Here is a 12,607-nt window from a genome sequence, read left to right as displayed (position 1 = left end):
GTGTAAGACAGAGTGAAGTGTCACACACTAAATTAAGTTTTTAAAAGGAGAGAGAAAGATTGACAGGGAAAGTAAAAAGAAGAAAGTAAAGGGGGATAGAGGGATGAACGGAGGAAAGGAGGAGGGATATGGGAAGGGAGGAGGGAGAAAGAAAAAGAGGTAAAGAAGAAAAAAAGGAGCAAGAGGGAAAGAGTGGGAATCAATGAAGTCAAGTCATAGCATTTGTTTAGGACAAAGGTAAGGATTTATTCTACTTCTATCTAAACCAGGGCTTTTTTTTTTCCCACTTTAATGCCTCTCGACTACCCAAGCTAAACAACTTGCTTTTCTGAATTATTCAGAGCTAAATGAGAATGTGTTTCCAAATTTACCAGCTATAAAAAATATATACAGTTAAAATATGTTCAGAGGGAGACAATGTGGAAGACAGCAGTATAGCAGAATAGTAAACTGACACGATTGGAACCATGAGGGGTTTTTTTTCAACTATTATTTTAGATCTACTTCCATTAACACCTCCATTCATTGAAAATTATGCATATATCAATTTTCAACTAATCTATGCTTTCTAGGAAAAAAAGATCAATTATAATGTCATGCTACTATACCCTACATCCTTGTCATCTCTTTACCGTACTAAATAAGCACTAAACTTAAAGCAAAATTAAAATTAAGTATCAGAAACATCTTCCTTTAAGTCAGAAGGCCAGGAGACCTGTGTACAATCCTCATTTTGCCATTTGTTTCATTTTATTTTTATTGTTCTTATGCTTGCATGAATATGTTACTATCATAATATAATCACTCAACATTTGTAATATATTTTGAACTCAATTAGTTTCATCAAATCTCGTGGACATTTAAATACCTTGACTTTATCCAAATTAACACCTTCCTAATGGAAGAAACTTGACCTCAGAGTGCAGGCTGCATTGACATCCCAGGAGAATTTAAGGAAGTGTTACAAAATTTATCTTATCCTGATTACTAGGCAAACTGGGATATGGAGTCTATGTGAAATTTAAAAACATCAAAATTTTAGGATCCTTAAACAAGAAGTTACCACTTAGTAGAAAATTCCTTTTCTTTTCATTTATGGCTCAGTATGCATCTTTCCACATCCTTGGCGAATTACAATAATCTCCATAGATAACTTGGCAGAGAAAAATTGGTATAGAGAATAATCTTACTAGGAGATAATCTCACTGTGGCATCATTAGGTAGTTGGAAAATAACATTAAGATATGGTTTTGTCTGAGTTTTCCTTTCTGGAAATAGTCATGCTAACCTATGGAAAAACAGAAGAAAAAAAATATATATTACCGGAATGATTCTTCCAAACTTTTCCTGCATTGTCTTTTTTTTTTCTTTTTTCTTTTATTTTTTTATTTTTTTATTTTTGTTTTTTGAGACATGGTCTCACTCTGTCAGCCAGGTTGGAGTGCAGTGGCTCAATCTCAACTGACTGCAACCTCTGCCCCCGGGTTCAAGAGATTCTCCTGCCTCAACCTCTCGAGTAGTGGGACTGCAGGCATGCACCACCACACCCAGATAATTATTCTATTTTTGGTAGAGATGGGGTTTCACCATGTTGGCCAGGCTGGTCTTGGCCTCAACTGATCCACCTGCCTCGGCCACCCAAAGTTTTGGGATTACAGGTGTGAGCCACTGCACCCGGCCCTCCATTGTCTTTGAAACAAGGAGCTCTGAATGGGTCAAAAATGAACAGTGGAATGTCTATTCATTCTTCAAAACATTTTGTGGATGATAAATCCTCTGTGAAATCTTCCATGTATCCCTCTTCCCATGTAAAATTAAACATGTTTTACAGTTCATTGACTTGTTACTTATTTCACCATTTGAGGAGTACGTAAATCAAATAGACAGCAGACTAAAATTAGTGCCAGATTTTTATTTACATAAGGAAATTCCATGTAGAAAGAATTGCCATTTATTCAGACTTCTGTTTCCTATTCAAATTGAAGTCATTTGGAAAATTGGTCTTTCCCTTCATTTTCCCCTAATTATACAAGAGAAAATCATAACCTCAGCATTTTCTACTTCAACTGTTAAGGAAATTTTGGTAAAACTTTTTTGACAGAAAATTAACTCTATTATCTACAATTCTGGAAAGTTTCCAAAAGTGGTCCCACTATCACGATAGTAACATATACACACATAAACATGGGGTTTTATATAAATAAAGCATCAACAACTTAATGCAATAATCAAACCTAGGGATTAAAAAAACCCCAAAACTTAGCTTGATATAAACTTGATATAAAACCTAAAAACTTAGCTTGATATAAAACTGTTAAACTAGTTCAACCTCTCATTTTGTCACTACATAAACTGAGCCACAAAGGTGAAACTACTTGCTTAAGTTGTTTGAATTCATTGTCAGAAAATCAGGATAATAAATGTAATCAAAACATTGCCACAAAACAGGCTTAGCAAGTTGCAAAGCAACAAGATATTTTGATAACTTCATCTCATTTGATAAGCGAAAAACAATCACCAAGATCATAAAATTGCCAGAAAGTGGACAGTGGACTTCTTGCATCATCATTGCCTGGTAACTTTTGAAAATTGAGATTCTGAAGATCAGAAAGTTTAGGAAGTGCAATGTGGAATCTGGGATTTTTCACTAATTTGTCTAGTGACTGTCATGCACACAATATTTTATTAATATTAATCAAATATCAATAGTTTAATATTTGCTTACACAGATAATTTTTTTTCTTATTTTATACCCAATTTATCTCAAATAGTTGAAATAAAGTGTCCAATGGTGCACAGCTGGCATGTGATAGAGCTGGGATGCAAATCTTCACCTTCTAAGTTCACCTTCTCCAATGTCAAAGTTCTTTCATATGGCGACACTATCATCCTCTCAGAGTTCCATATTATCAGTTATTGTTTTACTAAGAGCCAAGTGGCCCTTTGAGCTTTCAGAGAGGTCGTGTTCATCATATGAGTGTGCGGTGCATCTACACTTCAGCATTAAATTGAAACATACATCTAAACCCACATTCCTACTTCCTACTTCTTGCTGTCTCCATTATGTATTTTAACACTGACTCCCTGGTGGATCTCAACTCAATCATACTCTGAAGCAAATTGTGACAGGAAAAATATCTCTAAGAAAAAGATTAGATGGAGGAGATACCAAGATGACCAAATAGGAACAGCTCCAGTCCCCAGCTCCTAGTGTGAGCAAGGCAGAAAACGGTGATTTCTGCATTTCCAACTTAGGTACTGGGTTCATCTCACTGGGGCTTGTTAGACAGTGGGTGCAGCTCAGGAGTGTGAGCCAAAGCAGGGCAGGGCATCGCCTCACTGGGAAGTGCAAGGGGTCGAGGAATTCCCTTTCCTAGCCAAACGAAGCCATGACAGGTGGTACCTGGAAATTTGGAACACTCCCACCCTAATACTGTGCTTTTCCAACAGTCTTAGCAAACGGCAAATCAGGAGATTATATCCAGTGTCTGATTCGGAGGGTACCACGCCCACGGAGCCTTGCTCACTGCTAGCACAGCAGTCTGAGATCAAACTGCAAGGTAGCAGTGAGGCTGGGGGAGGGGCATCCTCCATTACTGTGACTTGAGTAGGTAGCATTCCTGTACACCAATAACAGACAAACAGAGAGCCAAATCATCAGTGAACTCCCATTCACAATTGCTTCAAAGAAAATAAAATACCTAGGAATCTAACTTACAAGTGATGTGAAGTACCTTTTCAAGGAGAACTACAAACCACTACTCAGTGAAATAAAAGAGGACACAAACGAATGGAAGAACATTCCATGCTCATGGATAGGAAGAATCAACATCATGAAAATGGCCATATTGCCCAAAGTAATTTATAGATTCAATGCCATCCCCATCAAACTACCAGTGACTTTCTTCACCGAATTGGAAAAAAACTACTTTAAAGTTCATATGGAACCAAAAAAGAGCCAGCATTGCCAAGACAATCCTAAGCCAAAAGAACAAAGCTGGAGGCATCACGCTACCTGACTTTAAACTATACTACAAGGCTACAGTAACCAAAACAGCATGGTACTGGTACCAAAACAGAGATATAGACCAATGAAACAGAACAGAGCCCTCAGAAATAATACACATCTACAACCATCTGATCTTTGACAAACCTGACAAAAACAAGAAATGGGGAAAGGATTCCCTATTTAATAAATGGTGCTGGGAAAACTGGCTAGCCATAGGTAGAAAGCTAAAACTGGATCCCTTCCTTACACCTTATACAAAAATTAATTCAAGATGGATTAGAGACTTAAATATTAGACCTAAAACCATAAAAACCCTAGAAGAAAATCTAGGCTATACCATTCAGGACATAGGCATGGGCAAGGACTTCATGACTACAAGCAATGGCAACAAAAACCAAAATTGACAAATGGGATCTAATCAAACTAAAGAGCTTCTGCAAAGCAAAAGAAACTACCATCAGAGTGAACAGGCAACCTACAGAATGGGAGAAAATTTTTACAATCTACCCATCTGACAAAGGGCTAGTATCCAGAATCTACAAAGAACGTAAACAAATTTACAAGAAAAAATCAAACAACACCATCAAAAAGTGGGCAACGGATATGAACAGACACTTCTCAAAAGAAGACATTTGTGCAGCCAACAGACACATGAAAAAATGCTCATCATCAATGACCATTAGAGAAATGCAAATCAAAAACCACAATGAGATACCATCTAACACCAGTTAGAATGGCAATCATTAAAAAGCCAGGAAACAACAGGAGCTGGAGAGGATGTGGAGAAATAGGAACACTTTTACACTATTGGTGGGACTGTAAACTAGTTCAACCATTGTGGAAGACAGTATGGCGATTTCTCAAGGATCTAAAACTAGAAATACCATTTGACCCAACCATCCCATTACTGGGTATATACCCAAAGGATTATAAATTATGCTGCTATAAAGACATATGCACATGTATGTTTATTGCAGCACTATTCACAATAGCAAAGTCTTGGAACCAATCCAAATGTCCATCAATGACAGACTGGATTAAGAAAATGTGGCACATATACACCATGGAATACTATGCAGCCATAAAAAAGGATGAGTTCATGTCCTTTGTAGGGACACGGATGAAGCTGGAAACCATCATTCTGAGCAAATTATCGTTAAGAACAGAAAACCAAACACCACATGTTCTCCCTCATAGGTGGGAACTGAACAATGAGAACACTTGGACATAGGGTGGGGAACATCACACACCGTGGCCTGTTGCGGGGGAGGGAGAGGGGAGGGATAGCATTAGTAGATATACCTAATGTAAATGATGAGTTAATGGGTGCAGCACACAACATGGCACATGCATACATATGTAACAAACCTGCACGTGGTGCACATGTACCCTAGAACTTAAAGTATAATAAAATAAATAAATAAATAAATAAATAAATAAGAAAGAAAAAAGAAAAAGATTAGATGATCAGTTTTCTAGAAGATTTCAAGTACAATACAACCATTCATACCTCTTGGGTAAATTACCAAAATTAGTGTTTAAATTAAAAGTTTTATTCCTTATGCTTGCCAGAACTGCAGAACTGTTATAACTTCTACATTCTGCTAGGAAGTGTTCTACCATTAGTGCCAAAGAAATTTGCAGAGCTTGAGATTTCTTATTTTATCTTTGGTTTTTAATGTTTTAAAAAGTCCCCTCTTTTCAATCTAAAGGATTTCGCGAATATAATAATAAAATAAAGATTTCAATGAAGACATATAGAGATATTTAATATAAATGTGTAAGATTATATAAACAAAATAAAATAGATACTCTACACGTATGGCAAATACCTATGTGAAAGTTTGGGGATATAATTTTTCTACAAGAAATATAATTTTATTTGCAATGAAGCTGAATTTAGATCTTGTCAAAAACATCAAATTTTTAAGAGAAAAAAATAAGGTTGAAAAACCTGGCTACACTGGATATAGTTTTTTTTTTTTAATTTTTAATTTGGAAATTCCATTATCTGTAGCACAGAAGGCATTCACACAGTTCTACCAGTCTATCTTTGACAATAAAACAAGCAAGACTGCGTCCTGCTATCAAACGGGAAAAACTTCAAAAAGGAAATTAACATTTCAAACGGAAGAAAGAAGCAGCATTTACTGAGACTTGTTTTTGAATTATTTATATGTGATGATCTGTGCATTCCGTGGGGGGTTAGAGCATTACAGAGAGAATAGGGAACACCTGTCCCAAGAGCTGTGGGCAGTGATTCATCAATCACAACAGTGAAACGTTCCATGACTAAGAATCAAATAACACGTTCCCTGTAATTTCTGGTTTCGAATCTTGCTTGGCAATATAGGTTTTATCCCTCAATGACGCTGGAGGCTTAGAAAACGCGAACTTCCTCTTATAAAGGGAATGTAGTCTCTGAAATCACTGCTCAACTTATCATCAACCCAAACCTTTTGTTTTTTCTCTCGCTCTTGTTGCCCAGGCTAGAGTGCAATGGCGCGATCTCGGCTCACTGCAACCTCCATCTCCCGGATTCGAGCGAGTCTCCTGCCTCAGCTTCCCGAGTAGCTGGGATTGCAGGCATGTGGTACCACGCCCGGCTAATTTTGCATTTGTAGTAGAGACAGGGTTTCTTCATGTTGGTCAGGCTGGTCTTGAACTCCTGACCCCATGATCCATCTGCCTCGGCCTCTGAAAGTGCTGGGATTACATACATGAGCCACCATGCCCGGTCCAACCTAAACTATTGTATCCAGCCTCCAACACTGCAGAGTCTTGTTTAGTTACTCAGAAAAAGGATCTATAAATATTTATTTGTTTACCTGTGTATTATATAACATCTCCACTAGGATTTATAAATGCTTTCTGAAGTCAGGAAGTTGTCTAATTATCTTGGCAGTGGCAGAACCTAGAAAAGTGGGTATTAAAAGATGTTTGTTGAGTGAATGAGCAAACAGCATGGTTACGTGGATGAGCTATAAATCCAAATGTCTAGAGTGACACTGAAGCTTTGTCAGAGAGGTCAGCAGTGTGATTGTAACATGGACAGGATTGGAGGAGGGGGCAAAAACAAAGTCAGAAAATATTGGCTGGAAAATCGCTCCTAGACTTATGAGCTATAGGTTGTCTCAAGTGGTTCAGAACTTAGCCTGTGAAAGTGAGCACCAGTATAATGATTGGCATATTTTGCACTGAAAAGTATGGAAGTATGAATTTGCCACACAAACAGGAATTATTTCCAACCTATAGAACAGTTATTTTCACAAACCAGAAGGGAATACATTTTGCCTAGCCCAGAGGAACACTAACCACATCATATTGTAAGTATTAAAATCCCAACAGCCTTGAAAAGAAATAAAAGCAACTTTATTATTCCCCCTTCTATAATTTAAGAAACAAATGTTTCCATTAGGAAATATGTGCTACTGCAGCACATCATTTTCCCTAAAAATTCCATTTAGACAGTTAAAATCGGTATTGAATTGTTTGCCCAAATAAATATTACGTGTGAAAAGTGCAAACATTTTTACTGGAGATCTTACAATTTAATATGAAATAACTTCTCCTGATAGGAAAATATGACTGCTTCATAGAGATATTTTAATGTAACTTAGTATTTTAGCTAAGATTACACTCTCATGATTCAGAAAAATCACTGACTCTTTTATTTTCTTTCTGTATCGTATTTTGTTTCTTTTCCTATTAAATAATGTTTAATGAAGACTTAGATATTTTCATTTACTGACTCCCAAATCGTCCAGGCAGATAAAGGCAAGAATCCTTAAGATATATTGCATGTATTGTCCAGACTTATTTTACTACCACCTAAGCTCTCCACAAATGTCTGGCATCTAAGTCTAGAAAATTCTTATGAGAAGATTCTTGCCTCTAGTAATGTCTGATTACCTTTGCAAGAATTTCCCTAACATTACATTTAAAAAAAGAACTTTTAAAACCCTCAGAAATCTTACCTACTAGTAGGCTTTTCATTGGCTATAGTTTCTACCCAGTTGATCTTATTTAAGATTGCTCCATTTTTGCTCCTTTCTATATGGTATAGTCATTTCCGAGAAATATCACATGTCCCAAGTGAGTGTGGCCACAGATGAGGAGGCTTTACTGTATCACAATAATTCTCTTTTTTTAAAGATTCAGTGTCAGGACTGACTTAAAGGAACTGTAGCGTGGAGTTACTAGGAAAGCAATTAACTGTTACGGTGAACTAAATGAACATATTTTAAAATCTATAAGCTACACTGTAGTTGGAAATATAAAATGTGAAAATGTCATCACTGAGGCTAGTGATAGACCTTTTTAGACTCTATTAACACGATTAGGTTTCAAAATAAGATATAATTAAATTAATAATTGCATCTTCTACATAATTTTAAGAATAAGCCTTTAATAAAATCAGTATGCATTCTAATTGTTTGTTTACACAATATTAATATTCAGACAGAAGGATCACTAAAGCACAGTTAATTAAATATAAATTAACGTGGTGGAATATTTAATTATCTTTTCTACACCTCACGACTAATGATTATGTAAATGCCTTGCATTTAATCTTGTTGCCAGGAAATTAACTTAATGGCCTTCAGCAAATGAACATTTTGTATGCATTACAGGACACTTTATCTAAATTTTAACAGCATGGTATTAGTTTCAGATAATAACATGATTACACAATTTAACATGTAAATATATACAATAGTTTTACGCCTCCCCTGCCTTTTCTTTTCTTAACAAAAAGGAGACTGAAATGGTTCGGATATCATTGAATAACTCAAGTTCTGTAGTGTGAAAGGTTTCTTTACTCATCTATAGAAAGCCAAGTCCATTTAAATAAAAACACTTCAACAGAGAAAAGGCGAGTCCCTTTGCAGTGGACAGTTAAATCGATGATTTCACACAATGCCACCTCTAGAAGTTAATCACTTTGGATGTCAGTGAGTGGCAGGAACATCTGCACTCGAAGTGAATTCTCCAAGCTTTGGGGATTTTGTGAAGTGCCAGCACTTTGGATGTATTAAGAGAGTCTGGAGACTTGTACGTCTCTCAAGGAATCTAAGCCCAGGATTAATTACAAGTCTCATTAGATATCACTAAAAATATGGGCGGCAGAGATTTAATTTGCCAAGGTCAGATTCTCGTCATGAACAGTTTCAATGAGTAGTCATTCAGGAATAGAAGTGATCTGTTCTGCACTGGATGGAAGATCTCGACATGGGGACGCTAGGCGGATGAACGATCAGGCATTTCTCATTTCACTGACCACAGTATATGCCTCTGCACCCCCACCTCCACTCTTACTCACTGCTGCAGACTGATAGCACCAGCATTTCACTTCCTGGAGGTGTTTTTTTGACACCAGAACCCACGCTGCTGTTTAACTGGAAGGTCACTTTACAAGAGTCTGGTATCCAGCATACGTCATCCTGGCAGCCCCAGTCAATGATCAGAATTGGTGTATTAATGGCTTGGCTACCTTGCCCCTTGGGTGAGATCATTCAGAGGCAGAAGTTTTACAATGACGCCCAGAGTTTCCTATTAGAATTGAGCTCTCTTTACCCGTGGGAAGTGGTGTGATAAGGCATCTTTTTTTTTTTAACTTCTATTTTAGGCCTAAGGGTACATGTACAGGTCTATTATATAGGTAAACTGTGTGCTATAGGAGTTTGGTGTGCAGATTATTTCATCACTCAGGTAATAAGCATAGCACCCAACAGGTAGTTTTTTCATCCTCTCCCTCCTCCTACCCTCCATCCTCAAGTAGGCCCTGGTATCTGTTGTTCCTTTTTTTTTTTTTTTTTTTTTCCAGTCTCTGTAGAGACTGTTAAAAATTGCCAATGCTGACTATATTTTAAGTCATCATGGAGGGGTATTGGGAAAAGTTTTCTATTATCAATAATTGCACCTCGGATAAACCTCATTGGTTACAATACTGCCACTACACAAAGTTGTTCCTCTCTTTATATTCATGTGTTCTCATTGTTTAGTTCCCACTTCAAGTGAGAACATGCAGTAGTTAGCTTTCTGTTTCTGCATTAGTTTGCTTAGAATATTGGCCTCCAACTTCAACAATGTTGCTGCAAAGCACACGATCTCATTCTTTTTTTATGGCTGCACAGTGTTCCATGGTGTGTATGCACCACATTGTCTTTATTTAGTGTGCTGTTGATGGGCATTGATTGATTATGTATCTTTGCTATTGTGAATAGTGTTGTGATTAACATGTGTGTGCATGTGTCTTTATGGTAGAATAATTGATATCCCTTTGGGTATATACTCAATAATGGGATTGTTGGGTCGAATAGTAATTCTGTTTTAAGTTCTTTGAGAAATCACCACAGTGCTTTCCACAATGGCTGAACTAATTTGCATTCCCACCGACAGTGTATAAGCATTCCCTTTTCTCTGCAACCTTGCCAACATCTGTTATTTTGTGACTTTTTAATTTATTTATTTAATTTTTTTATTTTTTTATTATTATACTTTAAGTTCTAGGGTACATGTACATAACGTGCAGGTTTGTTACATATGTATACTTGTGCCATGTTGCTGTGCTGCACCCATCAACTCGTCATTTACATCAGGTATAACTCCCAATGCAATCCCTCCCCCTCCCCCCCTCCCCATGATAGGCCCCGGTGTGTGATGTTCCCCTTCCCGAGTCCAAGTGATCTCATTGTTCAGTTCCCACCTATGAGTGAGAACATGCGGTGTTTGGTTTTCTGTTCTTTTTTAATAAGAGCCATTCTGACTGGTGTGAGATGGTATCTCATTGTGGATAAGGCATCTTTAACTGCCTCCCCTTCTCTACCTCACTTCCCAGCTCCCACACCAGTGTTTATCTCTCCTTTAGGTAAAGTCCTTGCATTTACCTCTTTATTCAGCTTCTATTTCTAGGGGAATCCAAACTAAGACATTGCGTCTGCTTGCTAGGAGGGAAATCAATGTAGAGTTACACATAAGATTGAGACCAGGACATTAGAAAATTGCATTAGAATTAGCACAAGATCCAAGAACTTCTAGGTTTACTAGATCACAGCCATTCTTCGCTAACTCCTTGAATAAGATGTAGAGGAAAATAATAATGATGAAGATAGCTAATGTTTGATACATAATATGTATCAAATACTTTTAAGTACATTACATATAGTATCTCGTTCCGTTCTCAGAAAAAAATCCACAATGTAGAAACTATTATAATTGCTCCAAATAAGGTGACTTATAAAACCATCTATTTTATTAAACTTCATGATTGTGGGAATCAGGAATTCAGACAAGTCTGGGTTGAATAGTTCTGTTCCTCATGACATTGATGTAGATTACTTGTTGTATTCAGGTGAAGGATGGGCGGGTCTAGAAAAGCCAAAGCAGCTTCACTCACTCATCTTTTACATTGGTAAGAATGATCAGAAGGCTGGACTTATTGGGGGTTGCCAACCAGAGCACATACACATGGTGTCTCCAGCATGGTGGTCTCAGATAGTTTAACTTCTTACATGGTAGCTCAAGAACCCCAGAGAGAGGTTCCAAAAGAAAGAAATGTAAGCTGTCTGTCCTTAAGGCATGGACCTAGAAACTGGCACCACTGCAAGGAACATGGGAGTACAAATAAATGTTCTCACCACAAAATTTGTTACCAAGCAATCAACAGGCTTGCTTTCCAACAAACATAGAGGCCAATACCATGGCACCAATTCTTGAGAAAAGAAAAGCCTTCATGTGAGTCAACCAGCAAAGAGAAGGAAGGGAACACTCAAATCTGTCTCCTTGCGCTGGGGTTTGGGTCAGGTTTTATAAGAGTAGGGTAATGAGATGTGATCTGATTGGCTCTTGCAGTAAGGTGATGTTGGAAAGCAAGATCTGACCAGATCCTGCCATAGGATGATGCCAGGGCTCAAACTGATTGATTCCTGGATCCTGCCATGTAGTGAATACATCTAAATTCAGTCCCCATTCCTGGGCCCAAATGCTTAGATCCCCCAACCGCGATTGCATGCTTGGTTCATCTAGGCATATTCAGATTATGTGACCTTTAACCTAGAGGCCCATGGCAACTGAAAAATAGCCCACAATTTTGTTATGTAAAAGTTGAACCAGATTGGTCTGATGCAATTACAAATTGATAACTATGGAGGTCATAAATGTTAATTAGCTTTATTTAATCATTCCACATTATGTACACGTATCATAACATTATATTGAATCCCACAAATATATGCAATTATTATTTGTCAATTTAAAATAAAACTTAAAAAGAAAGGAGCACTGTGTCACTTCTGCTGTGTTCTACTGGTGAAAAGAGTTGTTCCAAGTTTGAGGGGAGGGAAAGAGAATTTGCAACCATCTTTGATCTTCCACAATAGACTAAGTAGCTTGCCTGAGTAATTGGTGGAGACAAGATTTCAACCCAGAAAGGCTAACTCCAGTGCCTCTACTCTTAACCAATATACTCTGCTTCCTCTTATATAATAAATAATAAAAAATGCATAAGCAACCTAATATTTTTATCCATTTGTATCCATAAACCAAGTCAGAGAATTCTTACAACTTGAACCACAGGTAGCATCATTTTTCCTAAAC

At 37.3% G+C, this 12,607-nt stretch overlaps 1 non-coding gene across 1 annotated transcript; it reads right to left on the bottom strand.

Moving 5' to 3' along the window:
- Window positions 1-9,836: 9,836 nt before the first annotated feature.
- Window positions 9,837-9,977, bottom strand: LOC119627797 (U4 spliceosomal RNA). The gene has a single exon (XR_005244024.1). It is a non-coding gene; the product is annotated as a U4 spliceosomal RNA (small nuclear RNA).
- Window positions 9,978-12,607: the final 2,630 nt, after the last annotated feature.

Source organism: Chlorocebus sabaeus, chromosome 5 (assembly GCF_047675955.1).
Source record: "Chlorocebus sabaeus isolate Y175 chromosome 5, mChlSab1.0.hap1, whole genome shotgun sequence".
Classification (NCBI taxonomy): domain Eukaryota; kingdom Metazoa; phylum Chordata; class Mammalia; order Primates; family Cercopithecidae; genus Chlorocebus; species Chlorocebus sabaeus.
This window is presented reverse-complemented; position numbering and strand designations above follow the sequence as displayed.